This window comes from Pan paniscus, chromosome 2 (assembly GCF_029289425.2).
Source record: "Pan paniscus chromosome 2, NHGRI_mPanPan1-v2.0_pri, whole genome shotgun sequence".
Taxonomy (NCBI): domain Eukaryota; kingdom Metazoa; phylum Chordata; class Mammalia; order Primates; family Hominidae; genus Pan; species Pan paniscus.
This window is the reverse complement of record NC_085926.1, coordinates 19457259-19480367: the sequence shown is the minus strand read 5'-3', so window position 1 is coordinate 19480367 and position 23109 is coordinate 19457259. Positions and strand designations below refer to the sequence as shown.

General features: G+C 40.6%; 1 protein-coding gene across 4 annotated transcripts in view; it reads right to left on the bottom strand.

The window, feature by feature from the left end:
• Nucleotides 1-23109, bottom strand: part of KCNH8 (potassium voltage-gated channel subfamily H member 8) — a 398058-nt gene that overhangs the window by 29052 nt on the left and 345897 nt on the right. The gene's annotated exons all lie outside the window — the stretch shown is intronic.

The window sequence follows — 23109 nt, the reverse complement described above, 5'->3', positions numbered from 1 at the left end:
TTGCCTGAACGCTCATAGGCATGAGCTATCCTTTCTGTTCCACTTGTTTTCCACTATCTCACTGTGGTAATCCCTGTGGACAAGGTTTCAGTTTACTGGGACTCCTAATCCCCTAATTGAATCAAATATTCCACTGATTACAAAAAAAGAAGAAAAACTGCTGCCAATCAGTGTTGATATACCATCAATTGTAAGACAGATTTAAATTTCAGAGATACTAAAATGTGGGGAAAAATATATATCTTATTCACTTAGGCTTGAATCTCAGGACACATTTTGTATAAAATCAAACTATGGCACTATAGAGGAATATCTTAAAAACATGCACCTACCATGATTATAAAGAAGCTCTGGAAATTATGACATGTCCTGGAAACATGCTTCTGATATTATCTACATTGTTTTTTGCTCAAATACACTTCTTTCATTTTAATGTGGTAATAGATGCTGTTAATTAACATGATTTTATTCACATGAAAAAAAATTTGTACTTGAAAATGATCTGCCTAGTAAGCCAGACAAATTTGGTAATTCTGTCACCCTTTCCTCATTTTTTTCCCTAGATGATTAGGGAAATAGATCTGTTATATTTATACAAATGCCAGGATCATTATTGCTGTGCAAATATATGTTTCATCAGTGTTTAATTTTATGATAGCAGTCAACTGATTCTACATCTGCTTAGCCGCCTAAATATGCATTAATCAGATGCATTTTAGACATAAGTTTTGTAATAATTCCCTAAATGGTGACAAAACAGCTGAATAATTAAAAATGTGAAAAATAAAACAAAATTATGGTGTTCTTGCTACTGTGGTAGACATGAAAACATGTTTGTAAAAAGCCTTTCATTTATAGCTTGGATTATAGAAGAACATGACAATGGGATTCAGGAAGGCTGAACACCTCCAATCACAGATACCGTTAGAGATATAAGAGAAAGATGCTGGCCTTAGCATCTTCTGATTTGAGTATGCTTCTAGCTGTGTGGTTTACCACTAGATGAGTTCTGTCAAGTTGCTGAATCCCAGAGTCATTTTTCTGTACTAGTGCTTTTCAAACATGTATGTGCACATGAATTTCTTAGGGATCTCATTAAAATGCAGATTCTGACATGGGAGGTCTGAGGTGGGGCCTGAAATTCCTAATTTCTAGTTAGCTCCCAGGTAATACTGGTGCTGCTGGCCCTGGAGACACATTTTGAGTAGTAAGAGCTCATGACCAACATCACAGTTATTATCATCCTATTTCCTATCAATTATTTGTCCATCATGTGATAAGCACCCTGATAAGTGTTTCCCAGACATTATGTCCATTAATTCCCACTGTGATCCTATAATATAGGTATTTTTAGTCTCTATTCTGCAGAAGAGGAAACAAAAGGACCAAATTAGAGTTAAGTGATTTGGTGATGGCTGCAAAGTAATAACTGACTAAGCAGAGAAATGAACACCAGATTGGCTGTTATTAAGGTTAAATGCAATACTATATTTAAGTGTTTGGCATGCAATATATTTTTCTTCCTCCTACTTTTTGATACCTTTGATTACCTAAGGTAACCTTATCTCATCTTTTACCAAATGTACTGATGGTCAAGAGTCAAGCAGAATAAGCCTAGTACCAAAATCTGGCATAGACACAGTGAAAACAGAAAACTTCAGGCCAATATCCCTGATGAATATAGACATAAAAATCCTCAACAAAATACTAGCAAACTGAATCCAGCAGCACATCAAAAAGTTCATACAGCATGATCAAGTAGGCTTTATTCCTGGGATGCAAGGCTGGTTTGACATACAAAATTCAATAAATGTGATTCACCACATAAACAGAATTAAAAGCAAAACCCGAATGATCATCTCAATAGATGCAAATAAAATCAACTTCCCTTCATGATAATAACCCAGATTAGTCATCAGAGGAATATACCCGAAAATAGTAAGAGCCATCTTTTGGGAAGGTAGCAGCTCCGTGTTTTCCTGGGACGGTGCTCCCACAGAGGCAAGCCGCCATTTTTGCTGTCTTGCAGCCCTCGCCCCTGTTGCCTTCAGGCTTCCAGAAGGTACGTGGTGACAAGGGACTGGTGCAGATCCCCAGCACAATGCAGCTGTCCTGTGGAAAAAGCAGCCAGACCTTTTTCCACCCAGGTCTCCAATCCTGTTTCTCCTTACTGGGAGGCCCTTGTGACCTGGGACTCTAACACAACTACCCTGTCCCCACCTGAACATGTCAGTTGGAGGTGGCTCTGCAGTTCTCTGAGCAGGAACTCCCAGAGAAAACCCACAATCCCTCTGCCATTGCAGCTGCAGTGGTACTGCCCTAATCGCTCTGGGGCTGGGTATGGAACAAAGGGCCTAGTCACTATGCTGGCGCCTTCAGCACACTACACACCATAAGGAGAGGAATCCAGACCCTCTTCCCTGTGAGCCCAGGCCCCCCACTCTTCATGAGGCAGGGCTTCTGGCTCCGGACCACAGATCAGCCTCCTCATCATAGCTGAGCACACCCACTGATACTGGCTCTGAGGTTCCCTGGTGGGGGCTCCCAGAGGCAATCAACAGCCCCTCCGTCATTGCCACAGCAGTGGTTCTGCTCCTGCTGCCCTTGCTTTAGGGAAGAAACAGTTTAAGGGCTTCACCTGTGCTCCAAGCACACCACAGCCACCATACAGAGAGGAGCTCAGTCTCTCCTCCCTGTAAGCTCTTGAACCTCCATTCTTCACCAAGTAGGGCCCCCAGCTCAGGCCAGCAGTGCGTTTGTCTCATCCCCTGGCTGAACATTTCCAGTGGCAGGGGCGGTGTGTTTCTCTGAGGCAGAGGTCCCAGAGACAACTGAAGGCCCACTCCCATGGCCACTGCAGAGTGGTACTGCTCTTGCTGCCCTCGGACTGGGGAAGGCAAAAAGACCATGAGTGCTTTAACCACACTTCTAGGAAGCTGCAGTTGCCCTAAGGAAAGAGGCCAGTCTGTCTACTCTGTGACCTATGTACCCTCCCTGCTTGTTATCAGGTAGGGCGCCCCCAACTTGGGCCCCCAGTGCAGCCACCCCAACCTTGGCTGATTATACTGATCGGTAGCAACTCTGCATTTCTCTGGAGTGGAGCCCCCAGAGACGAGAGAAAGGCCCTCTGTCACAGTCACTGCTAAGGTCCCTGGCCTTGCTGCCTCCAAGCGGAGGAGGCCACATAAAGCCTGAGCTCACCCCAGAATTGCAGTGTGCAGCCCAGGAGAGCCAAACCGAGATCTGCAGCCAGCCCTCAAGTGGGAGAGGAGCCCACACTGTCAGAGCGCTGAGAGGGAGCACAGCTGCAATCATGAGGAAATACAGAGGAGCCACATGGTCAAGCAAATGCCTACCTACTGGCCATTTCACTTAAGCACCACCTATTGAATCACAGCACAAACTTGAACACCAAAAATACTTTTGGTAATATACTCCTCTGTGAAACCAAAGACAAGAGCTCAGCTAAAAATAAAGGCCCTGCACAAAGCCTCGGCTCTCTGAAAACATCCAGAAATGAAACCTACTGATTATACCCAAATTACACCACAGTTAAAGGAACACCAGCCCACACAGATGAGAAAGAACCAGCGTAAGAACTCTGGGAGCTCAAAAAGCCAGAGTGGCCTCTTTCCTCCAAACAACCACACTAGTTCCCCAGCAAGGGTTCCTAACTGGGTTGAAATGGCTGAAATGCCAGAAATAGAATTCAGAATATGGATGGGAACATAGACAATCGAGATTCAGGAGAAAGTCAGTACCCAGTGCAAGGAATCTAATGAGTACCATAAAATGATTCAGGAGCTGATGGATGAAACAGCCATTATAAAACAGAAGCAAATAGCTGAAAAACACACTACAAGAATTTTACAATGCAACCTCAATTATTAAGAGCAGAATAAACCAAGCTGAGGAAAGAATCTCAGAGTTCAAAAACTGGCTCACTGAAATAACTCAGCAAAACAGAAAATACATAAAAAAGAAAAAAAAAGAATGAACAAAACCTCTGAGAAATATGAGGTTATATAAAGAGACCAAAATCTATGAATCACTGGGGTCCCTGAAAGAGCTAGGGAGAAAGCAAGCAACCTGGAAAATATATCTCAGAATATCATCCATGCAAACCTTCCCATCCTCTCTAGACAGGCCAACATTCAAATTCAGAAAATGCAGAGAACTCCGGTGAAATACTAAAGAGAAAGACATCCCCAAGACACATAATCATCAGATTTTCCAAGGTTGAAATGTAAGAAAAAATGTTAAAGGCAGCTAGAGAGAAGGGATAGGTCACCTACAAAGGGAACCCCATGAGGTTAACAGCAGACCTTTCAGTAGAAACTCGACAAGCCAGAAGAAATTGTGGGCCTATATCAACATTCTTTTTTTAAAAAAACTTTATCTTAAGTTCAGGGGTACATGTGCACGTTTATTATGTAGGTAAACTTGTGTCACGGGGGTTTGATGTACAGATTATTTCATTCCCCATGTACTAAGCCTAGTACCTATTATATTTTCTGATCCTCTCCCTCCTCCAACCCTTCACCCTCTGGTAGGTCTCAGTATCTGTTGTTCCCCTCTTGGTGTCCATGTGTTTTCATCATTTAGTTCCCATTTATAAGTGAGAAAATGTGGCATTTGGTTTTCTGTTCCTACATTAGTTTGCTTAGGATAATGGCCTCCAGCTCCATCCATGTTCATTTAGAGAACATGATCTCATTCTCTTTTATGGCGGTGTAGTATTCCATGGTGTGTGTGTGTGTGTGTGTGTATATCTATATATACATATATAGAGATTGTGTGTGTATATATATAGTGTATATATATATACACATACATATAATATGAATGTGAGAGATATATATATATATGTGTATATATATATCTGACATTTTCTTTTATCTAGTCTATCATCAGTGGGAGTGTAGATTGATTCCATGTCTTTGCTATTGTGAATAGTGCTGTAATGAACATATGTGTGCATGTGTCTTTATGGTAGAACAATGTATATTCATTTGGGTATATACCCAGTAATGTGATTGTTGAGTTGAATGGTAGTTCTGTTTTTAGCTCTTTGAGGAATTGACACACTGCTTTCCACAACAGTTGAACTAATTTACACTCCCACCAACAGTGCATTCTTCCTTTTTCTCTGCAGTCTTTCCAGCATCTGTTATTTTCTGACTTTTTAATAAGAGACATTCTAACTGGTGTGAGATGGTATCTCATGGTTTTGATTTGCATTTCTCTAATGATCAGTGATATTGAGCTTTTTTTCATATGACTGTTGGCCACTTGTAGGTCTTTTTTTGAAAAGTGTCTGTTCATGGCCTTTACCCATTTTTAGTGGAGTTGTTTGTGTTTTGCTTGTAAATGTGTTTAAGTTCTTTATGGATGCTGAATATTAGACCTTTGTCAGATGCATGGTTTGCAAAAATTTTCTACCACTCTGTAGGCTGTTTGTTGATAGTGTCTTTTGTTGTGCAGAAACTCTTTACTTTAATTAGACCCCACTCATTAATTTTTGCTTTTGTTGCAATTGCTTTCAGCATCTTTGTCATGAAATCTTTGCCAGGTCCTATGTCCAGAATGCTATTTGCCAAGGTTGTCTTCCAGGGTTTTTACACTTGTGGATTTTACATATAAGTCTTTAATCCATCTTGAGTTGACTTTTATATATGGTGAAAGAAAGGGGTCCAGTTCCAATCTTCTGCATATGGCTAGCCAGTTATCCCAGAACTATTTATTGAATAAGGAGTCCTTTCCCCATTGCTGGTTTTTGTCAGCTTTGTTGAAGATCAGATGGTTGTAGATGTGTGGCCTTATTTCTGGACTCTCAATTCTGTTCCACTGACTTATGTGTCTGTTTTTGTACAGTATCCCAGCATTCTTAAAGAAAATAATTTTCTTTTTTTTTATTATTATTATACTTTAAGTTTTAGGGTACATGTGCACAATGTGCAGGTTAGTTACATATGTATACATGTGCCATGCTGGTGCGCTGCACCCACTAACTCATCATTTAGCATTAGGTATATCTCCTCATGCTATCCCTCCCCCCTCCCTCCACCCCACAATAGTCCCCAGAGTGTGATGTTCCCCTTCCTGTGTCCATGTGTTCTCATTGTTCAATTCCCACCTATGAGTGAGAATATGCGGTGTTTGGTTTTTTATTCTTGTGATAGTTTACTGAGAATGATGATTTCCAATTTCATCCATGTCCCTACCAAGGACGTGAACTCATTTTTTATGGCTGCATAGTATTCCATGGTGTATATGTGCCACATTTTCTTAATCCAGTCTATCATTGTTGGACATTTGGGTTGGTTCCAAGTCTTTGCTATTGTGGATAATGCCGCAATAAACATACATGTGCATGTGTCTTTATAGCAGCATGATTTATAGTCCTTTGGGTATATACCCAGTAATGGGATGGCTGGGTCAAATGGTATTTCTAGTTCTAGATCCCTGAGGAATCGCCACACTGACTTCCACAATGGTTGAAATAGTTTGCAGTCCCACCAACAGTGTAAAAGTGTTCCTATTTCTCCACATCCTCTCCAGCACCTGTTGTTTCCTGACTTTTTAATGATTGCCATTCTAACTGGTGTGAGATGGTATCTCATTGTGGTTTTGATTTGCATTTCTCTGATGGCCAGTGACGGTGAGCATTTTTTCATGTGTTTTTTGGCTGCATAAATGTCTTCTTTTGAGAAGTGTCTGTTCATGTCCTTTGTCCACTTTTTGATGGGGTTGTTTGTTTTTTTCTTGTAAATTTGTTTGAGTTGATTGTAGATTCTGAATATTAGCCCTTTGTCAGATGAGTATGTTGCGAAAATTTTCTCCCATTTTGTAGGTTGCCTGTTCACTCTGATGGTAGTTTCTTTTGCTGTGCAGAAGCTCTTTAGTTTAGTTAGATCCCATTTGTCAATTCTGGCTTTTGTTGCCATTGCTTTCGGTGTTTTGGACATGAAGTCCTTGCCCACGCCTATGTCCTGAATGGTAATGCCTAGGTTTTCTTCTAGGGTTTTTATGGTTTTAGGTCTAACGTTTAAATCTTTAATCCATCTTGAATTGATTTTTGTATAAGGTGTAAGGAAGGGATCCAGTTTCAGCTTTCTACATATGGCTAGCCAGTTTTCCCAGCACCATTTATTAAATAGGGAATTCTTTCCCCATTGCTTGTTTTTCTCAGGTTTGTCAAAGATCAGATAGTTGTAGATATGTGGCATTATTTCTGAGGGCTCTGTTCTGTTCCATTGATCTATATCTCTGTTTTGGTACCAGTACCATGCTGTTTTGGTTACTGTAGCCTTGTAGTATAGTTTGAGGTCAGGTAGTGTGATGCCTCCAGCTTTGTTCTTTTGGCTCAGGATTGACTTGGCGATGCAGGCTCTTTTTCGGTTCCATATGAACTTTAAAGTAGTTTTTTCCAATTCTGTGAAGAAAGTCATTGGTAGCTTGATGGGGATGGCATTGAATCTGTAAATTACCTTGGGCAGTATGGCCATTTTCACGATATTGATTCTTCCTACCCATGAGCATGGAATGTTCTTCCATTTGTTTGTATCCTCTTTTATTTCATTGAGCAGTGGTTTGTAGTTCTCCTTGAAGAGGTCCTTCACATCCCTTGTAAGTTGGATTCCTAGGTATTTTATCCTCTTTGAAGCAATTGTGAATGGGAGTTCACTCATGATTTGGCTCTCTGTTTGTCTGTTGTTGGTGTATAAGAATGCTTGTGATTTTTGTACATTGATTTTGTATCCTGAGACTTTGCTGAAGTTGCTTATCAGCTTAAGGAGATTTTGGGCTGAGACAAAGGGGTTTTCTAGATATACAATCATGTCGTCTGCAAACAGGGACAATTTGACTTCCTCTTTTCCTAATTGAATACCCTTTATTTCCTTCTCCTCCCTAATTGCCCTGGCCAGAACTTCCAACACTATATTGAATAGGAGTGGTGAGAGAGGGCATCCCTGTCTTGTGCCAGTTTTCAAAGGGAATGCTTCCAGTTTTTGCCCATTCAGTATGATATTGGCTGTGGGTTTGTCATAGATAGCTCTTATTATTTTGAGATACGTCCCATCAATACCTAATTTATTGAGAGTTTTTAGCATGAAGAGTTGTTGAATTTTGTCAAAGGCCTTTTCTGCATCTATTGAGATAATCATGTGGTTTTTGTCTTTGGTTCTGTTTATATGCTGGATTACATTTATTGATTTGCATATATTGAACCAGCCTTGCATCCCAGGGATGAAGCCCACTTGATCATGGTGGATAAGCTTTTTGATGTGCTGCTGGATTCGGTTCACCAGTATTTTATTGAGGATTTTTGCATCAATGTTCATCAAGGATATTGGTCTAAAATTGTCTTTTTTGGTTGTGTCTCTGCCCGGCTTTGGTATCAGGATGATGCTGGCCTCATAAAATGAGTTAGGGAGGATTCCTTCTTTTTGTATTGATTGGAATAGTTTCAGAAGGAATGGTACCAGTTCCTCCTTGCATCTCTGGTAGAATTCGGCTGTGAATCCATCTGGTCTGGACTCTTTTTCGTTGGTAAGCTATTGATTATTGCCACAATTTCAGCTCCTGTTATTGGTCTATTCAGAGATTCAACTTCTTCCTGGTTTAGTCTTGGGAGAGTGTATGTGTCGAGGAATTTATCCATTTCTTCTAGATTTTCCAGTTTATTTGCATAGAGGTGTTTGTAGTATTCTCTGATGGTAGTTTGTATTTCTGTGGGATCAGTGGTGATATCCCCTGTATCATTTTTTATTGCATCTATTTGATTCTTCTCTCTTTTTTTCTTTATTAGTCTTGCTAGTGGTCTATCAATTTTGTTGATCCTTTCAAAAAACCAGCTCCTGGATTTGTTAATTTTTTGATGGGTTTTTTGTGTCTCTATTTCCTTCAGTTCTGCTCTGATTTTAGTTATTTCTTGCCTTCTGCTAGCTTTTGAATGTGTTTGTTCTTTTCTAGTTCTTTTAATTGTGATGTTAGGGTGTCAATTTTGGATCTTTCCTGCTTTCTCTTGTGGGCATTTAGTGCTATAAATTTCCCTCTACACACAGCTTTGAATGTGTCCCAGAGATTCTGGTATGTTGTGTCTTTGTTCTCGTTGGTTTCAAAGAACATCTTTATTTCTGTCTTCATTTCGTTATCTACCCAGTAGTCATTGAGGAGCAGGTTGTTCAGTTTCCATGTAGTTGAGCGGTTTTGAGTCAGATTCTTTATCCTGAGTTCTAGTTTGATTGCACTATGGTCTGAGAGATAGTTTGTTATAATTTCTGTTCTTTTACATTTGCTGAGGAAAGCTTTACTTCCAAGTATGTGGTCAATTTTGGAATAGGTGTGGTGTGGTGCTGAAAAAAATGTATATTCTGTTGATTTGGGGTGGAGAGATCTGTAGATGTCTATTAGGTCAGCTTGATGCAGAGCTGAGTTCAATTCCTGGGTATCCTTGTTGACTTTCTGTCTCATTGATCTCTCTAATGTTGACAGTGGGGTGTTAAAGTCTCCCATTATTATTGTGTGGGAGTCTTCAGTCTCTTTGTAGGTCACTCAGGACTTGCTTTATGAATCTGGGTGCTCCTGTATTGGGTGCATATATATTTAGGATAGTTAGATCTTCTTGTTGAATTCCTCCCTTTACCATTAAGTAATGGCCTTCTTTGTCTCTTTTGATCTTTGTTTGTTTAAAGTCTGATTTATCAGAGACTAGGATTGCAACCCCTGCCTTTTTTTGTTTTCCATTGGCTTGGTAGATCTTCCTCCATCCTTTTATTTTGAGCCTATATGTGTCTCTGCCTGTGAGATGGGTTTCCTGAATACAGCACACTGATGGGTCTTGACTCTTCATCCAATTTGCCAATCTGTGTCTTTTAATTGGAGCATTTAGTCCATTTAAATTTAAAGTTAATATTGTTATGTGTGAATTTGATCCTGTCATTATGATGTTAGCTGGTTATTTTGCTTGTTAGTTGATGCAGTTTCTTCCTAGTCTCGATGGTCTTTACATTTTGGCATGATTTTGCAGCGGCTGGTACCGGTTGTTTCTTTCCATGTTTAGCGCTTCCTTCAGGAGCTCTTTTAGGGCAGGCCTGGTGGTGACAAAATCTCTCAGCATTTGCTTGTCTGTAAAGAATTTTATTTCTCCTTCACTTATGAAGCTTAGTTTGGCTGGATATGAAATTCTGGGTTGAAAATTCTTTTCTTTAAGAATGTTGAATATTGGCCCCCACTCTCTTCTGGCCTGTCGAGTTTCTGCCGAGAGATCTGCTGTTAGTCTGCTGTTATCCTTTGAGGGTAACCCGACCTTTCTGTCTGGCTGCCCTTAACATTTTTTCCTTCATTTCAACTTTGGTGAATCTGACAATTATGTGTCTTGGAGTTGCTCTTCTCGAGGAGTATCTTTGTGGCATTCTCTGTATTTCCTGAATCTGAATGTTGGCCTGCCTTGCTAGATTGGGGAAGTTCTCCTGGATAATATCCTGCAGAGTGTTTTCCAACTTGGTTCCATTCTCCTTGTGACTTTCAGGTACACCAATGAGACGTAGATTTGGTCTTTTCACATAGTCCCATATTTCTTGGAGGCTTTGCTTGTTTCTTTTTATTCTTTTTTGTCTAAACTTCCCTTCTTGCTTCATTTCATTCATTTCATCTTCCATCGCTGATACCCTTTCTTCCAGTTGATCGCATTGGTTCCTGAGGCTTCTGCATTCCTCACGTAGTTCTCAAGCCTTGGTTTTCAGCTCCATCAGCTCTTTTAAGCACTTCTCTGTATTGGTTATTCTAGTTATACATTCTTCTAAATTTTTTTCAAAGTTTTCAACTTCTTTGCCTTTGGTTTGAATGTCCTCCCATAGCCATCTGAGCTTTGTAGAGAGCAGTGGTTCTCCCAGCACGCAGCTGGAGATCTGAGAACGGGCAGACTGCCTCCTCAAGTGGGTCCCTGACCCCTGAGCAGCCTAACTGGGAGGCACCCCCCAAGAGGGGCAGACTGACACCTCACACGTCCGGGTACTCCAACAGACCTGCAGCTGAGGGTCCTGTGTGTTAGAAGGAAAACTAACAAACAGAAAGGACATCCACACCAAAAACCCATCTGTACATCACCATCATCAAAGACCAAAAGTAGATAAAACCACAAAGATGGGGAAGAAACAGAGCAGAAAAACTGGAAACTCTAAAAAGCAGAGCACCTCTCGTCCTCCAAAGGAACGCAGTTCCTCACCAGCAACGGAACAAAGCTGGATGGAGAATGACTTTGACGAGTTGAGAGAAGAAGGCTTCAGATGATCAAAGAAAATAATTTTCCACCAAGAATTTTATATCCAGCCAAACTAAGCTTCATAAGTGGAGGAGAAATAAGATAATTTTCAGAGAAGTAAACGCTGAGGGAATTCATTACCACCAGGCCTGCCTTACAAGAGGTCCTGCAAGGAGCACTAAACATGGAAAGAAAAACAAACAAACAAACATACCAGCCACTACAAAAACACACTTAAGTACACAGACCAGTGACACTATAAAGCAGCCATACAAACAAATCTATATAATAGCCAGCTAACAACATAAAAGGATCAAATCCACACATATAAATGTTAACTTGGAATGTAAATGCGCTAAATGCTCCATTTAAAAGTAACAGAGTGGCAACACGGAGAAAGAAGCAATACACTCTGGTATGCCATCTTCAAGAGATCCATCTCACAAGCAGTGACAATCACAGGCTCAAAATCGAGGGATAAAGAAAAATCTACCAAGCAAACGGAAAACAGGAAAAGGCAGTGGTTGCTATCATAATTTCAGACAAAACAGACTTTAAACCAACAAAGACCAAAAAAGATAGAGTAGGACATTACATAATGGTAAAGAGTTTAATTCAACAAGAAGACCTAACCATCCTAAATATATATGCCTTCAAGGGAGGAGCACCCAGATTCATAAAGAAGTTCTTGGAGACCTACACAGAGACTTTCATTCCCACATAATAATAGTGGGAGACTTCAATACCTCATTGAGAGTGTTAGACAAATTGTTTGGGCAGAAAATTAACGAAGATATTCAAGACCTGAATTCAATACTTGAATAAATGGACCTGTTAAGTATCTACAAAACTCTCCACCCAAAACAACAGAATATACATCCTTCTCATCGCCACATGGCACATATTCTAAAATCAACCACAAAATCAGACATAAAATAACCCTCAGCAAATTCAAAGAAATTGAAATCACACCAACCACACTCTTGGACCACAGTGCATAAAAACAGAAATCAACATTAAGAAAATCTCTCAAAACCATACAGTTACATGGAAATTAAACAACCTGCTCCTGAGTGAGTTTTACGTAAATAAACTAAGGCAGAAATCAAAAAGTTATTTGAAACTAATGAGAACAAAGACACAACATACCAGAATCTTTGGGACACAGCTAAGGCGGTGTTAAGAGGAAGTTTATGGCACTAAACACCCACATCAAAAAGTTAAAAATATCTCAGATTAACAACCTACCATCACAACTAGAGGAACTAGAGAAGCAAGAGCAAACCAACCCCAAAGATAGCAGGAGATAAGAAATAACCAAAATTAGAGCTAAACTGAAGGAAATTAAGACATGAAAAATCATACAAAAGATCAATGAATCCAAGAGTTGGTTTTTAAAAAATTAATAAGACAGACCATTAGCTAGACTAACAAAGGAAAGAAGAGAGAAGAGCCAAATAAACACAATTAGAAATAACAAAGGGGATGTTACCACTGACCTACAGGAATATAAAAAACCCTCAGAGACTACTACAAACACCTCTATGCACACAAACCAGAAAATCTAGAAGAAACTGATAAATTCCCGGACACATATAACCTCCTAAAACTGAACCAAGAGGAAATTAAATCCCTGAACAGACCAATAATGAGTTCCAAAATTGAAACAGTAATAAAAAGCCAACCAACCAAAAAAAGGTGCAGAACTAGACAGATTCACAGCCAAATTCTGCCAGATGTATAAAGAAAAGCTGATAGCATTCCTATTGAAACTATTCCAAAAATTTGAGGAGGATAGACTCCTTCCTAACTCATTTTATGAGGCCAGTATCATCCTGATACCAAAACCTGGCAGAGACACAACAAAAGAAGAAAACTTCAGGTCAATATCCTTGATGAACACAGACAAAAATCCTCAACAAAATACTAGCAAACTGAATCCAGCAGCACATCATAAAGGTAATTCACCAAGATCACGTAGGCTTTATCCCTGGGATGCAAAGTTGGTTCAACATACACAAATAAATAAATATGATTCATCACGTAAAGAGAACTAAAATAAAAAACCCATGATTATCTCAATAGATGCAGAAAAGTCTTTTGATAAAATTCAACATCGCTTCATAAAATTCAACATCGCTTCATGTTAAAAACCTTCAATAAACTAGTCATTGAAGGAATATACTTTAAAATAATAAGAGCCATCTATAACACATCCACAGCCAACATAATACTAAATGGGCAAAAGCTAGAAGCATTCTGTTGAAAACCAGAGCAAGACAGGGATGCCCTCTATCATGACTCCTATTCAACATAGTACTGGAAGTCTTGGCCAGGGTAATAAGGCAAGAGAAAGAAATAAAAGGCATCCAAATAAGAGAGAAAGTCAAACTATCTCTGTGTGCAGACAATATAATTTTATATCTAGGGAACCCCATAGTCTCTGCCCAAAAGCTCTGTGATCTGATAAACAATTCCAGCAAAGTTTCAGGTACAAAATCAATGTACAAAATCAGTAGCATTCCTATATACAAACAATATCCAGTCTAAGAGCCAAATCAAGAATGTAATCTCATTTGCAATTGCCACAAAAAGGTAAAATACTGAGGAATACAGCTAACCAGAGTGGTGAAAGATCTCTACAATGAGAATTATAAAACACCACTCAAGGAAATCATAGATGACACAAACACATGGAAAAACACTCCATGCTCATGATTAGGAGGAATCAATGTCATTGAAATGGCCACACTGCATAGAGTAATTTACAGATGCTATGCCTATGAAACTGCCAGTGACATTCTTCATGCAATTAAAAAAAAATTTAAATTTGTACAAAACTAAAAAAGAGCCTGAATAGCAAAGGCAATCCTAAGCAAAAAGACAAAGCTGAGGTATCATGTTACCTGACTTCAAGCTATATTACAAGGCTACAGTAACCAAAATAGCAGGGTCCTGGTACAAAACCAGACATATAGACCAATGGAACAGAATAGAGATCTCAGAAATAAGTAAGGCTGCACACCTACAACTATCTGATCTTCAACAAAGCCAACAAAAACCAGCAATGGGGAAAGGACTCCCTATTCAATAAGTGGTGTAAATGGTGCTAGGATAGCTGGCTAGCCATACGAAGAAGATTGAAACTGGACCCCTTCCTTATACCATAAACAAAAGTTAACTCAAGATGAATTAAAGACTTAAATGTGAAACCCAAAAGTATAAAAACTCTGGAAGACAACCTAGGCAATACCATTCTGGACATAGGACCTGGCAAAGATTTCACGAAGAAGATGCCAAAAGCAATTGCAACAAAGGCAAAAATTGACAAATGGGAACTAAAGTATGGAGCTTATAGCAAAAGAAACTATCAGCAGAGTGAAAAGACAACCTACGGAATGGGAGAAAATATTTGCAAACTATGCATCCAACAAAGGTCTAATATCCAGAATCTATAAGGAACTTACACAAATTTACAAGCAAAAACGAAACAACCCCATAAAAAAGTGGGCAAAGGATAGGAACAGCCACTTTTCAGAAGAAGACATACAAGTGGCTAGAAAACATATGAAAAAATGCTCATCATCACTAACCATTAGAGAAATGCAAATCAAATCCACAATGAGATAGTATTTCACAGCAGTCAGAATGGCCATTATTAAAAGTTGAAAAATAAATGCTAGCAAGGTTACGGGGGAAAAGGAACACTTATATACTGTTGTTAAGAGTATAAATTAGTTCATCTATTAAGGAAAGAAGTGCGGTGACTCCTCAAAGAGCTAAAAACAGAACTACCATTTGATCCAGCAATCCCATTACCAGGTATATAGCCAAAGGAATATACATTATTTTACCATAAAGACACATGCATGCATATGTTCACTGCAGCACTGTTCACAATAGCAAAGACATGGAGTCAACCTAAATGGCCATAAATAGAAGACTGAATGTATTAGTTCATTTTCATGCTGTTGATAAAGATATACCCAAGACTAGGCAATTTACAAAAGAGGTTTATTGGACCTACAGTTCCACATGGCTTAAGAGGACTCACAATCATGGCAGAAGGCAAGGAGGAGCAAGTCACATTTTATATGGATGACAGCAGGCAAAGAGAGAGCTTGTGTAGGGAAACTCCTGTTTTCAAAATCATTGGCCGTCGTGAGACCCATTTACCATCATGAGAACAGCAAGGGAAAGGCCCACTCCCATGATTCAATCATCTCTCACTGGGTCCCTCCCACCAACACATGGGAATTATGGGAGCTACAAGACGAGATTTGTGTGGGGATACCTATCACTGGATAAAGTAAATGTGGTACATGTACACTATGGAATACTATGCAGCCACAAAAGAGAATGAGCTCCTGCCCTTTGCAGCAACGTGGGTGGAGCTGGAGGCAATTATCCTAAGCAAACTAACACACGAACAGAAAATCACATACTGCATGTTCTCACTTATAAGTGGCACTAAACAATGAAAACAAAGAAGAGAACAACAGACACTGGGGCCTACTTGAGGGTGAAGAGTGAGAGTAGGCAAAGCATCAGAAAAAATATCTATTGGATACTAGGCTTAGTACATGGCTGATGAAATAATCTATATACCAAAACTCTGTGATACACAGTTTATGCATATAGCAAACCTGCACATGTACCCCTGAACCTAAAATAAAAGTTATAATAAAACAATCTATATTAATGGTTCATCATGTACTAATGTAATTTGTAATATAAATAACATAAGGAGAATAATGTTGTGTAGGGCAGGAAAAATAATAATAATAATAAGACTCATCAATAATAAAGCCACAGCCAATATCATATGGAATAAGCAAAAGCTAAAACCCTTCCCCTTGAAAACTGAAACAAGAGAAAGATGCTGTATTTGTCAATTTTCACACTGCTATAAAGATACTACCTAAGACTGGGTAATTTATAAAGAAAAGGGGTATAATTGACTCACAGTTCTGCTTGGCTGGGGAGGCCTCAGAAAACCTACAATCATGGCAGAAGGGGAAGCAGGCACATCTTGCATGGTGGCAGGGATGAGAGAGAAGCAAGTGTGTGAGAGCACAGGAAAAACTGCCATTTATAAAACAATCAGATCTAATTCACTCACTATCACGAGAGCAGCATGGAGAAAACTGCCCCATAATCCAATCACTTCCCACCAGTTCTCCCCCTAAACACCTGGGGATTACAATTTCAGATGAGATTGGGGTGGGGACACAAAGCCTAACCATGTAAGATGCCCACTCTCCCCGTTCCTGTTCAACATAGTACTGAAAGTCCTAGCCAGAAGTTAAGCAAGAGAAAGAAACAAAAGGCATCCAAATAGGAAGACAAGAGGCCAAACTGTCTCTCTTTGTGATAATATTATTGTATATCTAGAAACCCCTAAAGACTCTGCCAAGAGGCTACTAGAACTGATAAACAATTTTAGTAAGGTTTTAGGATACAAAAATCAATGTACAAAAATTAATAGCATTTCTATACACCAATAATGTCCAGGCTGAAAGTCAAATCAAGAACACAATCTCATTTACAATAGTCACAAAGAAAATGAAGTACCTAGAAAAACAGCTAATCAAAGAGGTGGAGGATCTCTACATGGAAAATTACAAAAGTCTTGTGAAAGAAGTCAGAAATCACACACACACACACACACACACATACGAAAAAACATTCCATGCTCAAGGACTAGAAGAATCAGTGTCATGAAAATGACCATGCTGGCCAAAGCAACTTACAGATTCAATGCTACTCCTATCGAACTACCAATATCATTCTTCAAAAAATGAGAAGAAACTAGTTTAAAATTCATATGGAACCAAAAAAGAGCCCAAACAGCAAAAGCAATTCTAAGCAACAACAACAACAAAAATGAACCTGGAGGCATCACACTACCTGACTTGTGACTACACCATAAGGCTATAATGACCAAACAGCATGGTACTGGTACAAAAACAGACACACAGACCAATGGAACAGAATAGAAAACTCAGAAACGAAGCCACATGTTTAAAACCTCTCACCTTCCATAAGATCGACAAAAATAAGTAATGGGAAAGGACTTCCTGTTCAATAAATGGTGCTGGGATAACTGGATAGCCATATGCATAAGAATGAAACTAGACTCCTATCTGTCACCACATACAAAAATTAACTCAAGATGGATGAAAGATAGAAGTATAAGACCTAAAATTATAAATATCTTAGATGAAAACCTAGGAAGTACTCTTCTTGACATTAGTGTTGGCAAAGAATTTTTTGCCAAGTCCCCAAAAGCAATTGCAGTGAAAACAAAAAATGACAAGTCCGATCTAATTAAACTAAAGAGCTTCTGCATAACAAAAGAAACTATCAAGAGAGTAAACAGACAACTGACAAAATGGGATAAAATATTTACGAACTATACATCTGAAAAAGGTCTGATTATCCAGAATCTATAAGAAACTTAAACAAATTTACAAGCAAAAACCAAACAACTCTATTAAAAAGTGAGCAAAAGACATGAACAGATTCCTCTCAAAAGAAGACACACAAGTGGCCAACAAACATATGAAAAAAAGCTATCATCACTAATCATCAGAGAAATGCAAATCAAAATCACAATGAGATACCATTTCACACTAGTCAGAATGGCTATTATTAAAAAGTCAAAAAACAACAGATGCTGGCAAAGCTGTGGAGAAAAGGAAAAGCTGTTGCTGGGAATGTAAATTAGGTCGGCCACTGCGAAAAGCAGTTTGGAGATTTCGCAAAAAACGAAGAACTATTATTTGACCCAGCAATTCCATTACTGGGTGCATACCCAAAGGAAAATAGATCACTACATCAAAAAGAAATGTTCACTCATATATTCATTGCTGCACTACTCACTATAGCAAAGACGTAGAATCAGCATAGGTGACCGTCAGTGGTGGATTGGATAAAGAAAATGTGGTACATATCCACCACAGTGATAAATTAGCAGAGTAATACAGTCATAAAATAGAATGAAATCATGTCTTTCACAGCAACATGGATGAATCTGGAGGCAAGAATCCTCAGCAAACTAATGGGGGACAGAAAACTAAATACCACATGTTCTCATTTACAAATGGGAGCTAAACAATGAGTACACATGTACATAAACATAGGAATAATAAACACTGGGGACTGCTAGAGAGAGCGGGGAAGGGGGCCTGGGTTGAAAATCTACTTGTTGGGTACTATGCTCACTACCTTGGTGCAATATCCCCATGTAATAAACCTGCCCATGTACCCCATCTATCTAAAATAAAGGCTGAACATTTTTTTAAAAGCGTGAGGCATAATCAAGTGTACTCCATTCACACACACACTCACACATATATATATGTATATAGTTAGTAACTTCCCAGCAATCTGATGGGTTATCTGAATAATTTCATTTACATGTAGTATTAATCACTTATGCTTAAAAAAGAGCACTATAATATATTTATTCAGATGATTAACACTTCATACCAATCCAGATTCTGCCCAGAGTATTTTTTTATTGGAAACTCAGCATTTTAAAGCTAGAAGTGACCACAGACTGTCTGCTGAAATGATTTCTCTACTTGTCAAAGAATAGAATGTCTTGAGTAGCTTTCTTAAAAAAAAAATCCATTGTGCTAACTACAGTGAGTCTCTTATAGCTGGTGGTGGATGGAACCCAGTGATCCAGAGTTTTCCAAAAGTCTCCAGGTTAGATGTGAAACCATTGAGTTAGTCCAACTCTCTCACTTTAGAAAGTGTTTAGAAACACTATTGCCCAGGGAGATGAGATTATTTGCTCACTTTAAGGGGGGGAGACCACCCCTCATATTGTCTTATGCCCAATTTCTGCCTCCAAAGAAAGAAGAAGTAAAAACTGAAAGGCAGAAATGAAATCCTCAGGCAGACAGCCCGGTGCCACACCCTGGGGCCTGGTAGTTAAAGATCGACCCCTGACCTAATCGGTTATATTATCTATAGAGTACAGACATTGTATGGAAAAGCACTGTGAAAATCCCTGTCCTGTTCTGTTCCATTCTGATTACCCGTGCAGGTGCATGCAGCCCCCAGTCACATACTCCCTGCTTGCTCAATCAATCCCGAACCTCTCACATGGACACCCTTAGAGTTGTAAGCCCTTAAAAGGGACAGTAATTGCTCACTCGGGGAGCTCGGTTTTTGGAGATGTGAGTCTGCAGATGCTCCCAGTTGAATAAAGCTCTTTCCTTCTACAATTCGGTGTCTGAGCAGTTCTTGTCTGCAGCTCATCCTGCTACATTTCTTGGTTTCCTGACGAGGAAGCAGGTGATTAACGGACGGACAGTTGAGTCAGCCCCTTAGTCAGCTTAGGCCTGCCCTGTGGAGCATCCCTGCGGGGGACTCTGGCCAGCTTGAGCGATGCGGATCCTGAGAGCACTCTCAGGTAGGCATTTGCCCTGGTGGAACGCCTCGTCAGAGCGGTGGACAGCAGGCCCTTGTGGAGGATCAATGCAGTGGCTGAACACCGGGAAGGAACTGGCACTTGGAGTCCGGACATCTGAAACTTGGTAAGACTGGTCTTTGGAACTTGCCCACTCCATTTGAGTGGAAGCATGGCCTGATCACCCACGACGTGCCTGTACTGGCACTTTGGTTTTTGTTTTTGGCTTGACTTGGATTACTTGATACTTTGGTTTTGGTTTTGACCTGGCTTGGATTTGATACTCTGATTTTGGTTGTTTCTGGTTTGGTGTAAACTGTAAAAGTGTGTGTGTGCCCTCTTCACCTGTTCTTTGTTGTGTGAGTGTGGTGTGAGTGTGGTGTTTTGTCTGGAGGAAACATGGGTGAGGCACAAAGTGAGCCCATCCCACTAGGAACTATGTTGAAAAATTTCAAAACAGGATTTAAGGGAGACTATGGAGTTATGACACCAGGAAAACTTAGAACTTTGTGTGAGATAGACTGGCCAGCATTACAGGTAGGTTGGCCATCAGAAGGAAGCCTGGACAGGTCCCTTCTCTGAAAAGTGTGGCACAAGGTAACTTGTAAGCCAGGGCACCCAGATCAATTCCCGTATATACATATAGATTCTTGGTTACAGTTAGTTTTAGACCCCCCCACAGTGGTTAAGAGGACAGGCAGCAGCAGTACTAGTAGCAAAGGGACAGTTAGTTAAGGAAGGTTCTCGCTCCACCCACCGAGGGAAGTCAGCACCAAAAGTCCTGTCTGTCCCAACACCAGAAGAATCATGGCAGGAATTGGTACCAGCAATACCCCCTCCTTATTGAGAGGAAGGGCTCCCCACTCCTGAACCCACAGCACCTCCACCTCCACCAGATAGCCACACTCCTAGACCACCCAGCATAGACAAAAGAGGAAGTAAAGCTGCGGGAGAAACTCCTCCCTTGGCAGCTTGCTTACGGCCTAAGACTGGAATCCAAATGCCCCTGAGAGAACAGCAATATTACTGGGGTAAATGAGGATGGACACATGGTGGAAAGGCGTGCCTTTGTATCAACCTTTCACCTCTGCTGACCTCCTCAATTGGAAAAATAATACTCCACCTTATACCAAAAAGCCTCAAGCTTTAATTGACTTGCTCCAAACCGTTATACAGACTCATAATCCTACTTAGGCTGATTGCCACCAGCTGCTCATGTACCTCTTTAATACAAATAAAAGGCAAAGGGTGCTCCAGGCGGCAACTAAGTAGCTAGAGTAGCATGTCCCAGCCGATTACCAAAACCCCCAAAAATATATAAGGATTCAGCTGCAAGGAACAGACCCCCAGTGGGACCTGAACGAGGGACCAGACACAGGGAGGCTAAGATGATACCCTAAGGCATTGATAAAAGGTCTAAAGAAAGGGGATCAAAAGGTTACAAATTTAAATAAGGTCTCTGAGGTCATCCAAGAAAAAGGGGAGAGTCCAGCACAATTCTATGAAAGACTGTGTGAGGCTTACCGTATGTACACTCCTTTTGATCCAAATAGCCCTGAAAATCAGCACATGATTAACATGGCCTTAGTTAGTCAAAGCACAGAAGATATCAGGAAAAAATTGCAAAAACAGGCAGGGTTTGTGGGTATGAATACCTCGCCATTACTGGAAATAGCCAATCAAGTGTTTGTTTGTGAATAAAGATGCAACAAGCCGCAGAGAAAGCCGAACACCAGGCCAGGCGGAAACGCCAACTTATTGGCCGCGGCCATTAAGGGAATTCCCCCAAAAGGAAAAGAAAAGGGGGGTTCTGGGAAGAATACCCAGTCTAATCGCCCACACTTACAATGTAACCAATGCTCCTATTGTAAGGAAATAGGACATTAGAAAAATAAGTGTCCCCAACTGAAGGAAAAACAAGGTGATTCAGAACAAAAGACCTTAGATAAAGATGAGAGAGCTTTGTTCAATCTGGCTGAAGGGCTATTAGACTGAAGGGGACTGGGCTCAAGCGCCCCCAAGGAGCCCACGGTCAGGATTACAATTGGAGGCAAGGACATTAAGTTTTTGGTCGATACTGGTGCTGAACATTCAGTAGTGACCACCCCGGTCACCCCCTTACCCGAGAAAACCATTGATATAATCGGAGCAACAGAAGTTTCCACTAAGCAGGCTTTCTGTCTACCATGGACCTGCTGGGTGGTGGGACATAAAATAGTTCACCAGTTCTTGTACATGCCTGACTGTCCCTTGCCTTTGCTGGGAAGAGACTTGCTTAGCAAGCTGAGAGCCACCATCTCCTTTACAAGACAGGGCCCTTTACAGCTAAAGTTACTGGGAACAGGAGTTATCATGGCCCTTACGGTCCCCCAGGAAAAAGAATAGAGACTTTTTCTAACCGAGCCAGGCCAAGAGATAAAACCAGTCTAGCTAAGCGATGGCCCCAAATATGGGCAGAGGATAATCCTCTGGGACTGGCAGTCAATCAAGCCCCCGTACTCACAGAAGTTAAGCCTGGGGCCCAGCCAATTAGACAAAAGCAGTATCCGGTTCCCAGAGAAGCTCTTGAAGGAATCCAGGTTCATCTCAGGCGCTTAAAAGCACCTATAATTTAGAACTATAGTTCCTTGCCAGTCTCCATAGAACACCTACCTCCTGCCTGTCCCTAAGCCAGGGACAAAGGACTACCGGCCAGTGCAGGACTTGCGCTTGGTCAACCAAGCTACAGTGACTCTGCACCCAACAGTTCCTAACCCTTACACATTGTTAGGGCTACTGCCTGCTAAGGACAGCTGGTTTACCTGTCTGGACTTAAAAGATGCCTTCTTTAGCATCAGACTAGCTCCTGAGAGCCAGAAGCTGTTTGCCTTTCAGTAGGAAGATCCGGAGTCAGGTGTCACTACTCAGTACACTTGGACCCGGCTTCCCCAAGGGTTCAAGAACTCCCCTACTATCTTCAGGGAGGCCCTGGCTCAAGACCTGCAAAAGTTTCCTGCTAAAGACCTAGGCTGCATCTTGCTTTTGTACATGGACGACCTTCTGCTGGGACGCTCCTCAGCAGTCGGGTGCGCAAAAAGTACGGATGTCCTACTTCAGCACCTGGAGGACTGTAGGTAGAAAGTGTCCAAGAAGAAAGCTCAGATCTGCAGACAGCAGGTATGCTACCTGGGATTCACTATTCGGAAAGGGGAGCGCAGCCTGGAGTCAGGAAGAAAGCAGGTCATCTGCAGCCTACTGGAACCTAAAACCAGAAGGCAAGTAAGGGAATTCCTACGAGCTGTAAGGTTTTACAGATTATGGATTCCAAACTTTGCAGTACTAGCCCAACCTTTGTACGGGGCTACAAAGGGGGGCGACCAGTAACTTTTAAATGGGAGCCTCTATAAGAGCTAGTCTTTTGTAAGTTAAAGGAAAAACT